The sequence below is a fragment of the Dermacentor andersoni genome, chromosome 8 (assembly GCF_023375885.2).
Source record: "Dermacentor andersoni chromosome 8, qqDerAnde1_hic_scaffold, whole genome shotgun sequence".
Lineage (NCBI taxonomy): Eukaryota > Metazoa > Arthropoda > Arachnida > Ixodida > Ixodidae > Dermacentor > Dermacentor andersoni.
In genome coordinates, this window is record NC_092821.1 from 157,011,047 (window position 1) to 157,031,772 (window position 20,726).

The 20,726-nt window shown below is 46.2% G+C and overlaps 1 long non-coding RNA gene across 1 annotated transcript; it reads left to right on the forward strand.

Moving 5' to 3' along the window:
• Nucleotides 1–14,413: 14,413 nt before the first annotated feature.
• Nucleotides 14,414–19,455, forward strand: LOC140219921 (uncharacterized). The gene is made up of 2 exons (XR_011896194.1): nt 14,414–15,201; nt 15,387–19,455. It is a non-coding gene; the product is annotated as an uncharacterized lncRNA (long non-coding RNA).
• Nucleotides 19,456–20,726: the final 1,271 nt, after the last annotated feature.

Here is a 20,726-nt window from a genome sequence, read left to right on the forward strand (position 1 = left end):
TGGTGCGCTGAGAAAATGTTGCTTGTGCATACCGCCATAATATGGTAGCTTCAGCGCCAAACTCTTTGTTTTCATGCTTATGTATCGACTATTTTTTGAGTTGGTAATAAATATCGCTAAGAATGCATAACGTTAAGAAGGTAGGAGCGCCAACAAAATTAAAAACGCCCTACCCTAACGAAACAGGAATTTACATTGGTCTTGGAACGTCTGTCCATGAACGTTTGTTGCGACTACACAAAGCATTAAATCCAGCACGATCACATGTCCTTCAGAAAGCTGACGTTTGCTTTAGTCTAAGCTCCAGTTACAATCCCTGCACCAGCGACAACAGCTACTACAACGCACTCCTTGAATTCATACATAACTCAGGCGTTACAGCTCACAAATAGAGCATTATACCACGTGGGAAGCCTTCATCGAAGTAAAGGAAAGGAACAAAAAAATCTCAGTGCCCTTCCACTCTGCGAAAACGGATGACCAGCGAAGCTGTGTATGTGGGACCCTTAATGGCGAACTGCAGCTCTGCCGAGGTTCGGTCCGGCATTGCACTATCTTCGGGATCGGCCCACGTATGGGGAGTGCTTAATGCCTGCTTCACCCCCGCCGCGGATCTGCCTGGCATTGCACTGTCTCCGGGATCGGCCCAAGTATGGGGAGCTATTTGCTTACCACAGCGACACGAAAATTTCCTTGGACGGTAGAGGTATACAGCTCCGCTATAAAAATGTAAAAGCAAAATTCAAAAGCCTCAATATCGTATAGTTAGAACTGTGGAGATTAGGGAAGAGTGGGTTCTACAAACATGGCGTCCGGGACAGGCGGAGGCCAGCATAGCTGATGAACAGATCTTGTTACGCTTCTCTGATCTAATTTTGTCCCATTACACGCTTTACACGTCTAATCAAATTCATATGCTTGTTCATTACACGCACAGCTTGCTTCTTCGCGTCGGCCTCTGCCGGCAAGCTTTTGTGCCAGCAGTCTGAAGAATAGGACCGTACACTGCACTCAGTAGGGTGCGGAAAAAGGCAACTCATATGATATGAGTAGCGTTTGTGGGCATCTAAAAGCTATTTCATTGCGTGTAAGGAATGAACCGAGAAACAAGGACAGGCATGGACTGTGCGTGGTTTAAACGAAAATTTGATTACAAAATGTGACATACCGAGATTTGTGCAAGAGCTCAATAACACAAATCACATGGAAACAAAACAAGGCAAAATGACTGCTCGTGATGCGTGTTCGTCAGTCAGAGTTTTATCCAACCAACTAGCCCAAAACTATTTATTTGTATTATATTGTGTAAAAGTATTATGTTTTCCTAAATGCTTGTCTGACAGGCTTTGGAATGTGCTACGCGTTGTGCAGGGTCTGCAGTACGCAGGGACTTGGGTATGATCTATATTCATTCACAATGCGTATATGCTTTTCAAGTGCAGTGAGATTTGGTGAGTTTTTTGCTTGCTTGCTTGCTGACATCTTGCTTTTGTTGTATTTTCCTTTTTTTTCTTCGCGCCTGATTTGCGATGCGTATGCATATGTTGTAGTGCTTGAATATATAAGGAGGAGGAGGAGGAGGAATGAACGTTTATTGTAACAAACAGCGAGAAAGTGTCCTTTCTTCGCCCTAGGTGGGCGGCTCTCTTAGGCCAGAAAGCCGTTGGCTAATGCTGCAGCCCGGGCCCGGTCCACCAGACTTCGCTGATCTTCCAGGCTCTGTGCCTTATTCCTCCCACGTTTCTTCGATCGCTTGTAGCGGTTCTGAGGCATCATCTTCACTGTTTTTCTCGCGGTGCGGGCACACCAACACCATGTGTGGGAGCGTGTCTGGTACGTCACAATACCGGCATAGGTATGAGAATTTGGTGGGGTGCATTCGGTGCATGATAATTCCATGTACATACGTATTTGTTTGTAGTCTGCGGAGGGCGGTGGCTTCTTCCTTGCTTAATTTTGGATGAGGTGGAGGATATTGTCTTCTTTCCAGTCGGTAATGTTGCAGTATTACGGCGTAGTTGATGGGAATGTCCTCCACCCTCGTCGCTTTCCGGAGACCGTGCGGCAGGAAATCCCGACTGGTATGCTCTCGGGCGACAGCATGTGCTGCTTCGTTTCCTGCCAGGTGTTCGTGGCCTGGGGTTCATGCGACGTAGGTGTCGGGTAGTTCTTGGCGTCTTGTTATTTCTTGTAGAATCTTCACTGCTGCGGCAGAAATTTGGCCTTTTCGTAAGTTTCTACATGCCGTTTGCGAGTCGCTCAAGATGATTGCTGTGTCTTTGCATGTGGCGATGCCGAGGACGATGGCTACTTCCTCCGCCGTTTCTGGATTTCTGGCCGGTATGGTGGCAGCGATTAGCTCCCTCCCTCGGTTGTTGGTCACGGTAATTGCGTATGCTCTTCTACCTGGGTATTTTGCCGCATCTGTATATCTCGTGTTGCGGTTCTTTGAGTATTTCTTGCTAAGCGCTCTAACTCTTGCTTGTCTTCTGTCTTTGTGGTATGTTGCATGCATGTTGCGAAGTGTTGGAGCGACTGAGATAGAGTCACGAAGAAGTGGCGGCAATCGGGCTTCCCGTCTGAGTCTGCTATGAAGTTTTCGCTGTATGCGTGCTTGCGAAGTACTGCTCTGCCTGTTTGAGTCAGCTTAAGGCGTTCCAGCTGGCTGGTTCTGTGCGCTTCGCTCATTTCTTCCCAGGTGTTATGGAGGCCAAGTTTGAGGAGTGTCGTGGTTGAGGTCGTACTGGGGAGTCCTAGTGCGCTCTTGATTGCTTTTCTGATGATGATGTTGAGTTTTTCAATTTCAGCTTTCTTGAGGAGTAGATGCGGGGTGCCATATGTGATCCGGCTTATAAGGAGTGCTTGGATTAATTGGACGGTTTCTTGCTCTTTAAGTCCTCTTCTTTGGGTGGTTATACGCCGAATGAGATGGGTTACTTATGTTAGGGTCTTCTGAAGCTTCGGAAGTGTAGCTGCCCCAGAATCGTTTTTATGTATTGTGAGGCCAAGGATGCGGAGGGAGCCAACTTGAGGGTTATCGATTCCATTGAGTCTGACGTTGGGATCTGGAGCGACGTAGGTTGGTGGTCTTCCCCGGGTCCTTGCCTTGAGTATAAGTAGCTCTGATTTTTCGGGGGCGCACTGGAGACCGCATTTTGAGAGGTGCTGTTCTATCTGATCGATTGCCTCTTGGACGGTAGTTTGCTGTTGGCCGGTTGTGGACGCTTTTGTCCATACCGTTATATCGTCGGCGTATATTGCATGGCTTAACTCTTCGATGCCATCGAGTTGTTACGGGAGCTTAATCATTGCGAGATTGAACAGCAAAGGTGAAATGACTGACCCTTGTGGAGTTCCTTTGTTGGGCATTTCGAACTTGTCGCTTCGGATGTTGCCTATACCCACCGTAGCCTTGCGATCTTTGAGAAAGTCGTGTACGTATTGGTAGGTCCGGATTCCGCACTTTGTATCTTGGAGATTTTGGATTGCTTCATGGTTCACATTATCGAAGGCTCCCTTTACATCTGTTGTTAAAATAGAGAACTTTTTGTGGCGTTCTAGGTGGTCCAAGAGGTCTTCCTTGAGCTGTAGTAGTATATCTTGTGCTGAGAGGAGCTGTCGGAAGCCAAACATTGTGTCGGGCATGAGTCCTGAGTCTTCGAGGTATGTGGTGAGGCGATCATGAACCATGTGTTCGAGCAGCTTTCCAGCGCAGGAAGTAAGGGAGATGGGCCTTAGGTTGCTGATTTGTAGTGGCTTGTTGTGTTTTGGGATCATAATTACTTTTTCGTGCTTCCATTCTGCTCGGAGCACACCTTTTTCCCAGCAGTTATTAATGTAGTCGAGAAGTCCATTTAGGGCCTTGTCTGGGAGGTTTCGTAGGATCTTGTTGGTCACCTTGTCATTTCCTGGCGATGTGTTACGGGTCAATTTGGCAAGGGCGGCATGGAGTTCAGGAAGCGTGAAAGGGCTGTCGAGGGTGAGATTTGGTTCGCCTTTGTACGGTCGGGGATCGGTAACCTTGGGGGCATTGTCTCCGACAAGCTTACGCTTGATTTCTTCCAGAATTTGTCTGTTCCTGGATGGAAGTTAACGATTTTCTTGAGGTCATGTCATTGCTGGGTCTTGGTTCTGGTGGTAGCTAGAAGGGCTCGCAGTATATGCCAGGTCTTCTTCGTGCTGAGTGTGCCTTGAAGTTGGTCGCACAGTTTATGCCAATTCTGCCTGCTGAGTTGATCTCCGTATTCTTCTGCTTGGTTTGTTATGTGAGCGACCCGTCTCTGCAGTTTGCGGTTAAGTTTCATCTTTTTCCACCGCCTCAGTAGTCCTCTTCTGGCATCCCAAAGATGTAGGAGGTGAGAGTCTACGGCCGGCATGTCCATCGTGAGTTGGATGACTTTAGTGTGCTTCTTCGCCGTCTTGACCACTTCGGTGAGCCACTCTTCAATGTTTTCGATGTTTTCTTCTATGTCATGTTCTCGGAAGGCCTTCCAATCCGTCAGCTTTGCCGTTCCTGTTCTACTCGGCTTCTTATGGTGCAAGATTTCAGGCTGAAGGATGTGGTGGTCGCTGCCGAGATTTTCTTCCAGTCGGGTCCATTCCGCCTTGAATATTCCTACTGTAAAGGTGAGGTCGGGATTTGTATCCCTGGACACACTGTTGCCTATTCGAGTCGGTAGTTTAGGATCATTCCAGAGGGTGAGGTGTGTTTGTTGCGCCGAATTGTGCCCTCGCGCTCCTTTCTTGGTCGTGTGCTGGTAACCCCATGCTGTGTGGGGGGCATTAAAATCCCCCTTTATTACGAGTTTATGTCCTTTAGATAGTTTTCTGGCTTGCGGATGAAGTTTACAAAGTCGGATAACGGATCCCTGGGTGGGCTATATAAGCATAGTACGTATAGTCTTTGGTGTGTCTTCTTCTCAGTTAGCACTTCCACTAGGGTCTGTTCCACGGTTGTTCCCTGAATTGTGTGATCCTGAGTGGTGAGATTTTTCTTCGTCAGGATGGCTGTTCTCTGAAATCCGGTGTGTGTATCATATCCCTGTATGCGCAGATTGGTGTAATAAGTTTCTTGGATAGCGATGATATCTGGTTGTTCCAGTTTGGTCAGTTCTTGGAGGTTTGTTCTTATGGTTCGGATAGAGCGACAGTTCCATTGCCACAGCTTCATTGGGAGTTGTGGTAATCTCTTCTTGGTATTGCTCGCCACCTTGTTCGATATCGTTCTCTCCGCCCCGGGCCATGGATTCCAGTAAGTACTTGGGAAAACTCTATTTCCGCTCTGATGCTCCTTTTTTGCTATTAAGGGTATTTGGGGCTGGTCAAGCTGCTACGAGCAGCTTTCTTCCCCGCTTTACCCCCGCAAGGCTGTATTTAGTTTTTTTATGGAAATAAAAAGATACATACATACATACATACGTACGTACATACGTACGTACGTACATACATACTTACACACATACACACATACATACATACACACATACACACATACACACACACACACATACATACATACATACATACATACATACTGGATTAACAAGGTGGAAAGCTGGGCCAATTTGCATGTGCTTAAGTTAGATTAAGCCAAAGTCGAGCACGGAAAATGAGTGTACAGGTATCCGATATAAAAAACTAATATTTTGGACGTTCTTATCAGAAATAGCGTTTGCGAGTTTGGTTTCTGTCTGCCCTTCCTACACCAGGTTTCGTGTTCATTGTGCTATCAAGGTTTCATTATTGCAGTCCAGTTTTTCCGTAGTAATTAGCGCAGCTTAAGCAGCGTCACCTCTTGGGGTTACATAGGTTCCCAGCAAGACAAGCTCAAGCTAGTAAGCGACATACGCAGTTCCCCGATGGAGAGAAAGATGGTAAACTGCGTTCGCTTCTTCTCTCCATACAACGTGTGGGCCTTGCTGCTATAGGGAGAATGCGCCAGCTGAAGCAGACGGCAGGCACGATGACTACCGTCTGCTCTTTACTGCTGCCCGTCTACGATGGCGCTTCACCCGCTTTGTCTGCCGCTTGCTTTCTTTCTTCCGCTGCTCTCCGAACTCATATTTGGCGCCAGACACCTCGAGGCGGGAGTACGGCTGCACCACAGTCGGCTTCTGAAAACGAATGATGGCTGATGCTGCAACCGCAATTTGAGGTCAATGAGGCACCGGCGGGACGAAATGGCGACCATTTCCTGCAGTCGGTATTCAACCACCAGGGATACTCACATCTTCGCTATATCTAAGAGTCAACGCCAAATGTCTGTCCTTGAGTTCCTCTGACATAACTACTGTCTTTGATTTTAAGTCAGCAATATAATGCTTTCATTTTGCCAGGTTATTCTCAAATAAAAATTGTTTCCGCAAGTAAAACCGATGACATAGCTTTTATTCTTAATCTTTCTCCCTAACATTTGCATTCTTTTGTGCACATTTATCATGCTCGAGAAAAGCAGTAGACGGCGACATCTATAGGCACCAAAATCTTCAACACAGCTAATAAAGCAAGTGTACGTAGCATGGAAGTGATAAATGTAAGACTTCGCGAGTATTATACGTTCAGGGAAAGCGTTCGTCTCATATGTGTAGTTTTTGTGCACATCTGCTGTTCTTCCTTCACAATGCTTTTTGCGCTAAAGGCCTGCTATGAACGACGTGGCCGATACGTTGTTTTCCCGCACAAGAAGACCGATGTGTAATAGCGTCCAAAAACATTTTGCAGAAGTACGGTACATGGAAGAAGACTAAAGAACGGAGTTGTTACATTGAAAAAGAATCCCCCAGTTGTAAACAAGCGTTTAGCTCTGAATGGCGCATAAGGTGTTTCTTTTATCGAATGGATGGCAAACTCGGAACTCGAAACTAATCTCCACCACAGTAGTGTTAAAGAGCTCAAATTTCCAATACATTATACGACATGACGGTCCTAACCTGCCACCTTTAGAAATATAATGGATGTTGACCAATAGCAAAAGAAAAGAAAAGCGATCGAATTGAGATATCTTGTACTGATGTATCGAGCAGAGAGTTATATCGACCTCCTATAGGGAGACTGCACTGTGTCTGTGAGCAGTTGTTTTTTCTTGCCCCGTGTATTTTCCTTTGGCGGAGAAAAGAAAATACAGCCAACATCGGTCTGCTTTCTTTAGTGAGACGGCCAGCCAGCTACTTCGATCAGCAACGCGTCGATGAAAGGTCCAACAAAAGTGGTCTGCCTGCAGCCCACTTGTGAGTCGATAAAGAGCAGCTCTGAGTAACTTCGAGCTCGGTCTCTCCCGCGAGGGCTTCAATGTTTGCAGAGAGACATTTTTTCTGGAGGACAACGCGCATCAGTGTTACGCTATGTAATTGAATACCAGCCATCTCAGTATGCTTGTCACATCATTGGATGCTTGGTACTACCGTGGCCTCGTGGCTACAGCAAGCACTGGTCGCGCATGCAATGAGCAAGTGCGGCAAACGCTCCATTTTTCTTTAATACGGAGGATTTCATAAAGGGACTGCAGGATGCAGTGTTACAGGAGGATTTCAAGGTGCGAACTCATACCTTAACGTAAATTTGAAGGCATCACATTACGCCTAAAATTTTGGAACATTAAAACCAAGAAGCACAGTTAGAGTCCATAAGTTCCTATGTTCAGTAATATGCACCTGTTGTAATACAACCATAAAAATACTGGCAGTTGTACCTAGAAGAATAGGTGCTCTGAGTACTGTACTTACTTGGGTAAGGCCCGACCTCACGTACGGCCGGCAAATCCCACTTAGACGGCAGGTTAGAGTGCGAAAATGCTGCAGGTTTACAGTAGTGTTAGAGCGCGAAAGCTGGGAAAAAAAGTTTCACTAAATGTCACGTACATACTGGCACGCTCATTAATTCTCGCAAGCCATTACAGATGGCACTAGTCCGTGACCACAAACCTGTCGACGACTGTAAAAGCGTTTATAGTCAGCCGCCAGCGGTTACACTTGTTTGGATAGCCGCTACCCTGAGCGCAGTTTGACGCTTCAGGGATCCGCCACAAGCGTGGCCTCGTTTAAGCTCCACACCAAGTAAAAAACTCTGAAAAACAACTGTGCGGACCTTAGACTAGTCGAAACTGTAATTATACTTAAATATGTTCCTAACCTAAGAGCTTCTTGCCCTATGTCTCCCATACCGGTGCAGTTTCTTTAGAATTAGCCGTGTAATCACCAGCCCGTGCGAATACACTGCTCAAGTATGAGCCAATAATGCAGGTCACCATCTATTTGCTGGTACAAGGACCGTCGAAACTTGTCCGCACTTCTTTCGTGTCCCAGCGCAGCATAAAAAACATCCACTGGCTACTGCACTCATCGAGAAACACAAACTTGCATCAGTGTAGTGAATGAGGTGCACAGAAATCTACTGCCAAAAATGACGGCAGGCTTGTGCTACCTTGCAGATTACCAACCCAATTTCCAGTGAAGCTGCTTCGTTCGAACAGTTCTAAGAGCTGGAGTAGTATGTAATTATCTCACTTACTTTAAAATGTTGCCCGTATGTGACAGCTTCGTTTGAAACTGCGTGCAAGAATTTGTGCCACTCGTGATATTCTATTATATGCGCTCTGGTGCGCTTGAATACGCAATTTATTCCACAGGATCTAATCAAACCAAATATTTTTAATTTTGCCTTCACAACCCATACCGTGCCTTTTACTTTCGCAAATATAAACGTTATGTAACGTAGAGCTTCCTCTATACACTGGGAAACATAGCGTAAAATGGCCATAGAGCGCTTTCGAGCACTCGATAAACGAATGTTTTGCAAAGACTGTATGTAACCTACCTGCATTTACTTTGCACCTGAATTTGCCAGTGCTTCCCTTCACTTCCGATGAAGTTTATCGTGGTGGAATTTGTAGTTCTGCCAGGAAAACAGAATAAATTCATTATAGGACACGCTCATGACTATCCGGAGATCGTTTGGTCTTCGGATAGCGCTATCGACTTTAGGTCGATGATTGCGCCGTGTTGGTTCAGAAAGTACATTCCTAGAATTGCGTCTCGGGAGCACTGTTGAAAGATAACGAAGGTGGTAGGGTAGGTGCGGTCATTAACGGTAATCCTGGCCGGGCAGGTTCCAGTTGGTGTTATCAAGTGACCCCCAGCTACCCAGGTTTGAGGGCCTTCCCATGCAGTCTTAACTTTCTTCAACTGGGCGGCAAGGGGTCCTCTCATAACGGAGTAATCGGCTCCTGTGTACACTAAGGCGGTGACTGCGTGGCAGTCGAGAAGCACGTCGAGGTCGCTGGTTGTTTGTCTTGCGTTGCAGTTAGGTCTTGGCGTCGGCTCACGGCTGCGTCTTGTTGATCTTAAGCTGGAATGTCGCGTCGGCAGGTCGTCTTTCGTCGGCGTGTTCCTTGCTTCCAGGCTTTGTCAGGATGGCGGCGTCTCGTTGATATATCGTCGAGAAAGACTTCTCGGCGTCTTCGCCGGCAGCGGAGGATCTTCGTCAGTTCGACGAACAACCGCACCTCCATCGGTTGCTGCTTTTAGTTTTCCGGATATGGGCTCGCTGACGGGCCCTGTGCTGGGCCAGTGTATGGCCGGCGCTGCGGCGACAGGCCTGGTGACGGAGAACGGGACGGTCGTCGAGGGCTCCACTGAGTGGCGGCGAGATAGTCGGCGATGTCGCGAGGTCGGTCGCCAAGCTGTGCTCGCGGCGCGTTAATGGTGAACCCTCGCAGTGCCATTTCTCGGTCTTAAGTCTCGCTTCGTTCGCGCGTCTCCAGCCAGGCTTCTTGGTCTTCACACGCTGATCCGTGGAAGATTGGTGGTTCCCGAGGTTTTAATAAGAATATAGCTGGCAACATACAGGAATTCTATAGCATTAACGAGAGGGTGGCAGGTCTTGTTGTTAAACTTAATAAGAGGTACAAAATGAAGATTGTACAGGTCTACGCCCCTACATCCAGTCATGATGACCAGGAAGTCGAATGCTTCTATGAAGACGTGGAATCGGCGATGGGTAGAGTGAAAACCAAATACACTATACTAATGGGCGACTTTAATGCCAAGGTAGGCAAGAAGCAGGCTGGAGACAAGGCAGTGGGGGAATATGGCATAGGCACTAGGAATAGCAGGGGGGAGTTATTAGTCGAGTTTGCGGAACAGAATAATATGAGGATAATGAATACTTTCTTTCGCAAGCGGGATAGCCGAAAGTGGACGTGGAGGAGCCCGAACGGCGAGACTAGAAATGAAATAGACCTCATACTCTGCGCTAACCCTGGCATCATTCAAGATGTGGACGTGCTCGGCACGGTGCGCTGCAGTGACCACAGGATGGTAAGAACTCGAATTAGCCTAGACCTGAGGAGGGAACGGAAGAAACTGGTACATAAGAAGCCGATCAATGAGTTAGCGGTAAGAGGGAAAATAGAGGAATTCCAGATCAAGCTACAGAACAGGTATTCGGCTTTAACTCAGGAAGAGGACCTTAGTGTTGAAGCAATGAACGACAATCTTGTGGGCATCATTAAGAAGTGTGCAATGGAAGTCGGTGGTAACTCGATTAGGCAGGATACCAGTAAACTATCGCAGGCGACGAAAGATCTGATCAAGAAACGCCAATGTATGAAAGCCTCTAACCCTACAGCTAGAATAGAACTGGCAGAACTTTCGAAGTTAATCAACAAGCGTAAGACAGCTGACATAAGGAAGTATAATATGGATAGAATTGAACATGCTCTCAGGAACGGCGGAAGCCTAAAAACAGTGAAGAAGAAACTAGGAATTGGCAAGAATCAGATGTATGCGTTAAGAGACAAAGCCGGCAATATCATTACTAATATGGATGAGATAGTTCAAGTGGCTGAGGAGTTCTATAGAGATTTATACAGTACCAGTGGCACCCACGACGATAATGGAAGAGAAAATAGTCTAGAGGAATTCGAAGTCCCAAAGGTAACGCCGGAAGAAGTAAAGAAAGCCTTGGGAGAAATGCAAAGGGGGAAGGCAGCTGGGGAGGATCAGGTAACAGCAGATTTGTTGAAGGATGGCGGGCAGATTGTTCTAGAGAAACTGGCCACCCTGTATACGCAATGCCTCATGACGTCGAGCGTACCGGAATCTTGGAAGAACGCTAACATAATCCTAATCCATAAGAAAGGGGACGCCAAAGACTTGAAAAATTATAGACCGATCAGCTTACTGTCCGTTGCCTACAAAATATTTACTAAGGTAATCGCAAATAGAATCAGGAACACCTTAGACTTCTGTCAAGCAAAGGACCAGGCAGGATTCCGTAAAGGCTACTCAACAATAGATCATATTCACACTATCAATCAGGTGATAGAGAAATGTGCGGAATATAACCAACCCTTATATATAGCTTTCATTGATTATGAGAAAGCGTTTGATTCTGTCGAAACCTCAGCAGTCATGGAGGCATTAAGGAATCAGGGTGTAGACGAGCCGTATGTAAAAATACTGAAAAATATCTATAGCGGCTCCACAGCCACCGTAGTCCTCCATAAAGAAAGCAACAAAATCCCAATAAAGAAAGGCGTCAGGCAGGGAGATACGATCTCTCCAATGCTATTCACAGCGTGTTTACAGGAGGTATTCAGAGACCTGGATTGGGAAGAATTGGGGATAAAAATTAATGGAGAATACCTTAGTAACTTGCGATTCGCTGATGATATTGCCTTGCTTAGTAACTCAGGGGACCAATTGCAATGCATGCTCACTGACCTGGAGAGGCAAAGCAGAAGAGTGGGTCTAAAAATTAATCTGCAGAAAACTAAAGTAATGTTTAACAGTCTCGGAAGAGAACAGCAATTTACAATAGGCAGCGAGGCACTGGAAGTCGTAAGGGAATACATCTACTTAGGGCAGGTAGTGACGGCGGATCCGGATCATGAGACGGAAATAATCAGAAGAATAAGAATGGGCTGGGGTGCGTTTGGCAGGCATTCTCAGATCATGAACAGCAGGTTGCCATTATCCCTCAAGAGAAAAGTGTATAATAGCTGTGTCTTACCAGTACTCACCTACGGGGCAGAAACCTGGAGGCTTACGAAAAGGGTTCTACTCAAATTGAGGACGACGCAACGAGCTATGGAAAGAAGAATGATAGGTGTAACGTTAAGGGATAAGAAAAGAGCAGATTGGGTGAGGGAACAAACGCGAGTTAATGACATCTTAGTTGAAATCAAGAAAAAGAAATGGGCATGGGCAGGACATGTAATGAGGAGGGAAGATAACCGATGGTCATTAAGGGTTACGGACTGGATCCCAAGGGAAGGGAAGCGTAGCAGGGGACGGCAGAAAGTTAGGTGGGCGGATGAGATTAAGAAGTTTGCAGGGACGGCATGGCCGCAATTAGTACATGACCGGGGTTGTTGGAGAAGTATGGGAGAGGCCTTTGCCCTGCAGTGGGCGTAACCAGGCTGATGATGATGATGATGATGAGGTTGTTTCAGCAGAATGGGGGACGCTGGGGCAGCCATTGGGGTTGCTGACTTGTGCTTGATCTGTCTGGTCTTCTCGGGAAGAGGTGCGTATTCCGGTAGCAGGCCTTGCTGCCTACGGCTAGCTCGCTGGTCCTTGGTGACGTTGGTATTGTCCTCGGGCTTCGGGCTTGGATCGCGGCTTTGCGAGCGCGTCCGGTACATGAACACAGTAGCAAAACTCTAAATGGCGAAACTAAATCTTTATTGGGCGAACTTGTGCCCTCAAAAGCAATTTACACTTAAAGCACAACGATAGCGGCGAACACAGTCGGCGATCGTCGGAAATCTGATCAGCAGGCCAAGGGCGTCAGCTTTTATACACCAGTCGTCGAATGTTCCAGAGTAATCTCTGGGACCCGCACGTATTCCACAAAGTTCTACACCATTTGCGTCGCGCATACATGCCATCAGATTATAGAAGCTTCGGTGACAGACAGCGGATTGAACCATGGATAACATTCCAGAAACTTCCGATACGTGCAGGCGCTTCCTGTGTTGTGCGATAACATTTGTTAGATGGTGAAACCTGGCCGCCCGACAAATATAAACAAGTACACGTGTCAATATATATATATATATATATATATATATATATATATATATATATATATATATATATAATATACTACTATACAACACTATGGAGACTATATCAATATTAGAGCTCTATATACACAAACTAGGTATACAAATATAAAACAGCAATAGCCACAACAATGACAAGAGAACAGGAACAAAGCAAATCTAATTCCACAAACTCAATATTATGTTCTAACAAACCAGATTTGAAAGCATCTTTGTACAAACAATAGTGGCATCACCGAGTCTGTTTAGGCAATTAAAACATGCGTTTATGTGTTACTCTACACTCTGTTTACAGTAGTTAGACCTCAGTTTTAGCTCTCTTTGCCTGTTTTTCTGACTTTTTGAGTAGCGTGTATGTTCTGGTGTCAATTAAAGACACTCTGGCGCATTTCGTTCAATCCGTTGCACAAGTTTGAAGTGGTGCACTTCGTTAGCCTTCAGCATAGAATATTTTTTTAATCAGTCCTGTATATGTCTCTAATGAGCCCTTAGTATTGTTCAAGTGCTCTTAACATTCTCTTGTGCGCAGCTGATAACTTTCTGCAATTACTTGACGTGTCCTGGTGTTAACAGCGCAAACCGTAGACGGGAGACGAGAAGACGACACCATAAGCGCTTGTGGTGTCGTATTCTCATCTCGTGTCCCGTTTACGTTTTGCGCTGTTAACACCAGGATGGAAAGCCAACAAGTCCTAGCTGCTATCCTTGACATGGTTGTGCAGCGCACCAAAACACAATATCTCAAGCGGGAGTAGAGAACGCGCAACATAATTTAGTTTTCAGCCAGTTAGGTATAAGGGAGCTGATTTTCTACATATACGCTATAGTTTTACTCAGTTCTGTTGCGCAGTTGTATGTGCTTATTTCACGTTAAAAACTGACTGAACCGCACCCCTAAGACTTTCTGGCTCTTTACCTTTTCCATATTTTTGTCCTGAAACGTAATAGTTGTAAAGCTGTGTGGCTTAATTTAGTAGTCAAGATCGTATATTTAGTTTTATTAGAGTTAATTCGTAACCTATTACACCCTAACCAATGTGACAGTTTAATTAAGTAGTTATTTATGTCGGGTTCAAGCTCTTGAAGAGCGTGATGTGTGGTGCGCGACATGGTGCGGTGATCGGGACGGTCAGGAGCAGATGACAAGGAGTGCGCGCGCCGAGGGAAATTCCGTGCTGGAGACAACGCCGAAGAGCGTCAGGCACGTGAACGCGCGGCACAAGAAAAACAACTAAAAGAAGAGCAAACCAATTAGGAAAGACCACGGAGCGTCAGGCAGCCAATAGAAGAATGCCTAATCAGCCAGAGAGAAGAAAAAGCGTGGTGCGCTGGCAGAGGAGGGGAGACGCCGGGCAGACGCCGGGAGAGTTCCAGGAAGCGACGCCAGGAGGAGGTCAACCACCGGGAGTTGAAGACGGGCCGTCGGGTTCCGGACCCGAGCAACCAGGACTTCACCCGACCGGGGCCTCCTGCCAGCCCGTTCCTGTGCGTCGCCCGTCTACCCGAGTGTGCCGTCAGCTCCTCAAGGTCGGTGAGCTTCTGCGCCCGTGGGCAGGACGAGAACAGTCGGGCTACGGGCCCCGAGTTCTACGCCAGCTGCCCGGCCAGAACGCCGCCCCGTCTGTCGTGTCGCCTGCTGCCCGAGGCCGGCGTTCGAGTTTCTGTGCCCGTGGGCAGGACAAGAGCAGTCGGGCTACGGGCCCGAGCTCTACCAAAGCCACCTAGAAAAAAATGTAAGGCCTCCGCATCACCTCCTCTCCCCTGTCAATACGTCACGAGAGTCGGATGGTAGCGGTGGATGGGCGAGCGCTGCGTTTCTAGAACACTGCGCGCGTTCTGAAAACAAATTTTATCCGTGGCTGCAACGCTAGAGCGGCAACGCGTGGTGCATTTTGCTTGGTGGCTTTGGTGGGGCATGCTGCACCGTAAACGCGATTGCTTTTCTTCGATGGTGCGTGGTTCGTCGTACACGGAAGCGCAACGATGCGTGGCTGTGGTTGCGCACCAAACTGCAAGTCCAATTATGACGGAGGACAAGTGTCCGAGTGCACAAGTTTCCATCTGACCGAGCCACTCGGGAAGCATGGACGAGAACAGTTCCTCGGAAGGACTTCTCGCCAACGAAGTACACAGTGGTAAGTATTTCTTCTCTCTATTGTTATTCTGGGTTTCCAGACGAATAGGTTTCGTCAGCATAGTGCGCAATGCATTCGTGCACGCGTGCACAATAGATGGGTCTCTGCACCTGTCAACGCGTTTGTAAATTCAACGTTTTCGTCGAGCTTCATACCTGTAACGGCTTGTTTTTTTTTTATTTCAGCTCTGTGAAAAGCATTTCTTGCCATCGGATTACTTGAAGACGACATCTTACACGGACGTCAAGACAGGAAAAGTGGTCGAAGTTGCCATGAAAAACATCCGTCTGAAGAAAACTGCAGTTCCGAGCTTGTTTCGCAATTGCCCTGCCTATTTATCGCGTCCGCAAGTGTGCGTTCGAGAAGCGCCGGCTGCCAAAAGAGCGCGCTTGGAAGCAACATATTTGCAAAAAGCAATAATGCTTTCTCAGCAAACCCAAGCAGAAGAAGACGCCAAAAATCTGGTTGGTAGCTTTGCGGACTTGCTGAAGGCGTTGCCAAGCTTTCAGTGTTCGGACTTCTGGACAGTTTTGAACAAGGGCTCCAGGGTTTTCTTTTTGGACTTGTCACTTCAATCTGCTCCTGAAGTCCGTACTTCGGTGATCGTGTCCACAGACCTGCGCGTCGAAGTATTTTTTGGTGAAACCGATGTGAGGAAGTGTGGTGATGTTTTAGTTCCTGAAAAGCTGTGCGACTTGAGAGATTTGAAAAGTGTGTTACACATGATCGAACAGACACGTAAGAATATCAGCACTGAGCGTTCTGAAAAGGCCCGTCATCTACTGACATTGGTTTCGACATTGCTAGAGGAAGTAAGTGGAAAACATTTCGCATGCGAGTTGCAAGAATGGCATTTGGAAGTGCTTAAATTCTTGAAGAGTCAAGTTGATCTTGTTTTGAATGATGCTGGCCGATATCCCCCCAATTTATTGGTTTTTGCTAGCCTTTTGTTCACAATTTCACCTCATGCATATAGATTCCTGAGAAGTTCGATGAAGCTTAAGATGCCGCATCCTGATACGATCAGAAGACTGTGTTCATCGTACGATGTACGCCCTGAAACGGAGCAGCAAGAATGTAGCTTTCTTTCCCTATGCAAAGCGTATTGTAAGCACATATAAAGAGCATGAAAAGACTGTAACGTTAATGATTGATGAGATTCACCTTCAATCATTTTTTGATTACAAGGCTGGGTTGGTTACTGGTGCTGCGGTAAATTCATCGACTGCAGCAAAAACTGCCCACGTATTTGATACAGAGCCTGCTTTCCTCAAACAAGGATGTTGTACACATCCTTCCTGTGGCACAAATCGATGCTAAGGCGCTGCACGACTTCCTTCGGAAGATTGTTCTTGATCTAGAGGCATCTGGTTTTAGAATAATCGCAGTGATCTCGGACAATAACTCCATAAACAGAAAAGTCATGTCCTACTTCGCTAATCCGGCAAGTGTCAGCATTGTTTACCAGCATCCTGCTGACCCATCACGACCCCTGTTTTTTGTGGTGGACCCAGTTCACATACTAAAGTGTATAAGAAATAACTGGCTGAATGAAAGAAACATTGGCAAATGCATGTACTTTCCTGAACCGAAGAGTGATGAGACTGAACCAAAGATACTTACAGCATCTTTCAAGGTATTATGCCAGCTGCACGAAGCTGAAAAGCATGAGCTCTTGAAGCTAGCACCAACGCTCACTTTGAAGGCACTGAACCCCTCAAACATGGAACGGCAGAACGTTAAACTGGCCTTAAAGATTTTTAACTCATCTACTGTTGCTGCTCTCAGTGTTGCAACGTTGCAACATGCAAAGGAAACCTCTCAATATGTCGACGCCATTTTGACTTGGTGGAACATTGTTAACGTCAAGACGCCAAGGAAAGGACAGCGGTTGCGAGATCAATTGCAAGGTCCAATAGTTTCATCGTCATGTCCTCAACTAGAATTCTTAGAGAGAATAGTTCAATGGCTTGATCACTGGAGAAGCCTCGAATATGACAATGGCCGCTTGACACGTGAAACGCACATAGCTTTCAGCCACACTACCCATGCCTTGCACGAACTTGCCATATACTGTCTCAAAGAGCTTCATTTCGAGTATGTTCTTTTGGGCAAATTTCAAACTGATAGCTTAGAGGATCGCTTTGGAAAGTACCGGCAATTGTCTGGTGCCAATTACCACGTGTCTATAAGGCAGATATATGAATCTGAAAACAAATTGCGTTTGCAGAAGGTTCTGGACCTGCCAGATTTGGACATTCTACTACCACCGAGCGCGAACACGTTGGAGACAAGTGTACATTCAGGAAACGGCCAGTTTCAAGTCACTGTGACCGACTGCGACATTGAGAAAAAAACGTCAGGGCTACCGGCACTAACCTATGTTGCCGGCTATTGTGCCCATGCAGCTCTAAAAAAGCTGACATGCGCATCTTGCAGTGAAAGCCTTGTGATGCAAGACGTCGATCTAGATGACCCTGAGAATGCATTAATTACGAAGATGACAAGGGGTGGCCTGAGGTTTCCACGAGCAGTTGTAGTTAATGCTGTACTCTTTACTGAAATTATATTGGACAAGCTCAGGACAACAGAATATGCCGTACGATTTTTCAGCCTTCCTAGGCAGAAAGATACTCTTGTCGGCCTTGTGTTCGCTACCCTTCATGACTTTGAGGATGTCGATGTGTGTGATTTCGGTCATCCTGCACAGGAGTTAATGGGGCATGTTGTAAGTGCTGCACCGAATACACTGCTGAACAACTTGTGCCGCACAGAAAACGACAAATTACGCAACGCCAAGAACGACCGAAAATTGCAGACCTTGAAGGCCTGAGATGTTTCTCATTATTTATTTTTTATTCATGAAGCTCTGTTTTGTTGAACATCTACGTATGTTTGTGTTGACAGAACCCTTGTAAAAAGAAACCTGTGGCGTAGCTAGGACTTATTTGCCTACATTATCAAAATTTAAACCCTGCATTTTGGCCAATTCGAATGTTATTTGAGTGCATTGTGCTACCTGTTTATGATTCGAACTCTCCATGCTACCGCAATCCATTAATTGCATGTTTTCCTTTAGGACTGAGAGTAGGCCTCTCGTTTTTTACTTACTTTTCACCATTATCTCAGTATTTTATGAAGACCAATAAGGCCTGCAAACAAGGCGGGTGGAAATAAGATAACCACAAGAAATGGTACAACAAAGACGGAAGCTTATTCTATTTGAGAATTAGTTGTGCGTGACCCTATAATAATAAAATTTTAACAATAATATGAACCTCGATATTCGTGTGTCCAGCGAGGACTGTTTTACGCAATGCAAGAGTGAGAATGATAATTGTATATGGAAGATTTAAAGTGTTTGTTTCTGAATGCAGTTCTTATCATTTGTGAATAAAGTATATTCTATGTCTTCAATATGCAGTTTTCCTCTTTCTTTCTTTCCGTCTAAGGTTAAAGTGACTAAGCTGCATGCAGTTTGCTTGTCTTAGTCCCGACCAAACATCACAAGCACAATAAGGCAGGTCGTGTTGCGATACACGCAAAAAAGAAATGTCGCCAGGCAAGTAATCTAAGGAAGGTATGAAATAATGTTGCTTTCTATGGTGGTGTTGACTGCGGTGAACCAGCGGCTCCCCCTTATTTTTTGCGTCAGCTATACGTGTCTTGCTTTCGAACCGAAGCATATGCATTTATAAGGTGCTGGCACTTTAAGGACAGCACTAATTTTCCCATGCCATAGTATCCGCGACGCGCAAAGAGACACCCTGTAAGCGCAACGAACCTAGGCGCGGAGACGCCGACGGCGTCGACTGTCCGGCTCATCCGACTAGCGTGACGTCACACCGGCGTGCGGAGGCCTTCCTTTTTTTTCTAGGTGGCTTTGGCTCTACACCCAGCTGCCCAGCCAGAACACCGCCGCTGTCTGCTCGTGCCACCAGGCCGCCTGCTTCACCTCTCCAGACCAGAGCTGGCCAGCTCCGGTCGCCCGATCAACCAACTTACACCACGACCTTTGGTGAGACCAGCGCCACTCCTTTCGTCAGCTCGTCGCCGCGTCGCCGCGTCGAGACTGTTCTGTGTCCCTGCCGTCGGGGCAAGCCCGGACTCGCGCACTAGTTAGCTCCATACTAGCCCCAAGTGTGTTTCTTTCTGCGATGATGTCTATCTGAGTGTTTCTTTTATGTTTCCTATTTTCTTCTATCTATCTTAAGCCTTTTTTAGTTATATTAAAAGGTTGTGTGTGTGTTCGAACCAACGGCTTTGTCCTCAATTGGGTTCTCTGAGGCTCCGCCTAAGAGAACCGTTAAAACATCTGAGTGCACGAACCTTTGTCCATATTTGGGCATCACAAAGAGATAATCCACTGAGAAAAGCTCTTGTATACATACATTATTAGCTTAGAAGGGAGTGGAATATCACACAGATCAGTAATACACATTAAAATAACGACCCCAGGATTGATCTCGGCGGGACACCTTTTTCTTTATTTCAGCATAAGTGGATTAGCTATCGTTTGTGCTAACATACTGATAGCGTTTAGTTAAACAGTTTCTCCAATATCTTGAGCACCACGCCACGCACACCGTATTTGTTATGCTTGTTCATTAGCCTACCATGGCACACAGAATCAGACGTCTTTCTAAAATCTAGATATAGGCCCAACATATAGAATATATTTTCAGTGCTTTTAATTAAATCATGTTTAATATTAAAAGCGTCATTTCACTTCATTTATTTTCTTCGAAAGCCAAATTGCATATAATTAGCTCTGTTTTGACAAGGATCGACGCACCCTGATATCTAACGCACTCTGAAATACTTTGGAGAGAACCGGAACGACAGAGATAGGCATGCGATTGGACAACTGTAGCTTATCATCTCTTTTAAAGAAGGGCATATTCCTGCAATTTCTCAAAAATCTGGTAAGACACCAGTTTCGAACATTCTGTTGATAAAAAAGGGACTCGCCATCCCGGCCGTGCGAAAGTGGATGTCCAGCGAAGTTGTTGCAAAAGCATCACTGCAACTGCTGAGGGCAATGCTTTATTGCAATGCAATGCAATAATGCAATGCTTTATTGATGGTTCGGATGCTTGTCTTGAGCTTGTTCTTTATTAAAATGTACGCTGTTCTGTGCGTTGTATGCGTGATTCCAATGAATCTATACACTCTTCGCTTCAGTTTGTTGAGCGCTTCTAGCATGTGCACTACGAGAGAGATGAGCCATTGCATTTTTGCTTGCTTGCGAGGGTATGAGCCATTGCTGCTGATGATAATTTTTGTTCCCGGACGGACACGAAAAAGTACACGCAGAAACTTCTCCGGGAGTTCTCTAAGTATGCGTAAGCATTGTGCCACTTGCTCATTTCCACGCAGCCCGGTGTTGTAATCAATGTTGTGAAACTTGATCCGACGAGGATAAACCCTTATCAACTCTCATCGGTTGTTATCAACCTCATCGAACGTGATCCTACCCTTATCAACGTTTCGGTCCTTATCAACCTCGATGTCCAGTAGAGCTG